Genomic DNA, 1,369 nt, shown 5'->3' with positions numbered 1-1,369 from the left:
AAAATAATAATAATTTATAAATTATCAAGGGTTCCTGAGGGAGGGAGGGAGGGAGGGAGGGAGGAAGGGGGAAAATGAGGAGCTGATACCAAGGACTCAAGTAGAAAGAAAATGTTTTGAGAATGATGATGGACAAATATACAAAGTGCTTGACACAATGATAAGAGTTGTATGAGCCCCCAATAAAATGATTTAAAAAGAAGAAAAAAAAAAGATCTACACTTTGGCACCTTTTCAAATTTCAGAAGAGTGAGGACCCTAACAGATCCTAACATGGGTAACCTGTTTGTTGATGGCCGGAGCAAGCTGAACTAGCATGACTTCTCTGCTGTACGGAAATGAACCAGTATCTCCATGGGTCTGGCACGAAAGTTATTTTGAATCTATTATACCCAATCAACTTTGAATGAAAGTATGAGCTCCAGGAGAAAGGAAAGAAGTCTGTACAAGACAGAGTCCAAATAGAGTGGACTACAACTGCCACGACTATGTTTAGTCACTTGAAACAAACACAGCTCAAAGTGGTTGCTATTGGAATTGGACTGGAAACAGGTTGGGCGGGATCCCATTGCTTTTCATGGTAAGCCTCAGATTTCTGTTATTGTTTTAACTCGATACACATTACTTTGCATAAAATTGCAATTAGCTAATATTACTATATTGTGCAACCACTGGTGCTTTATATAATTGTCAATTAAAATCCAAGAATAAAGCCAGAATACTTTTAAAGGGAAAAAGTGAAAGTTTATCTGCAGCAGACAGTGTGGCTACACTCAGCCTGACTTCCACAAAGTAGCAAGAGGAGGTAGTGAACAGGCTGCTTTAAGAAAGGGGGGAAAGAGCAATATTCAATCCTTTCATCCAGAGACAAGTTCTCAAAGGACTCAGGGTTAATTAGGCACTTTATATGGTAAAGGACGGACTAATCTGGGGGAACATTTGCTACTAAAAGAACATGTGTCTCTGTCGTGACATACATCCCCCCCCCTTGTTCTGTGAATCAGCAGACACTAAATGTACAACCAGAGCTTTGACAATTGGAGGAAGAAACATAATGCTAATAAAAGTGCAGTGCCATCCCTGGTGGATATCTGAAGTGCTACTTTGTGTACAATACTACAAGAAGTACCTTGTAAAAAGCATCCTTGGAAACTGAGTTAGTTATATAATTGTGTATAGGAGCCTGGAAAAGGGATGAATCTTTTCTCCTACCACTTTCCCGGGCTTCTTCACTGTCAACATCAGAAGCCGTGAGGCTAGAGTTAGATCAGGTGACCTTTGAAGCCCTTTCCAGTTCTTCAACTCTATTTAACTCCCTCTTCTTGATAAAGGACCCGTTGGATACGACTTTGGTTAGAGACTTTCAATT

The sequence above is a fragment of the Echinops telfairi genome, unplaced genomic scaffold (genome assembly GCF_000313985.2).
Source record: "Echinops telfairi isolate 266 unplaced genomic scaffold, ASM31398v2 ScPeMD7_4;HRSCAF=17, whole genome shotgun sequence".
Classification (NCBI taxonomy): Eukaryota; Metazoa; Chordata; class Mammalia; order Afrosoricida; family Tenrecidae; genus Echinops; species Echinops telfairi.
This window is presented reverse-complemented; position numbering follows the sequence as displayed.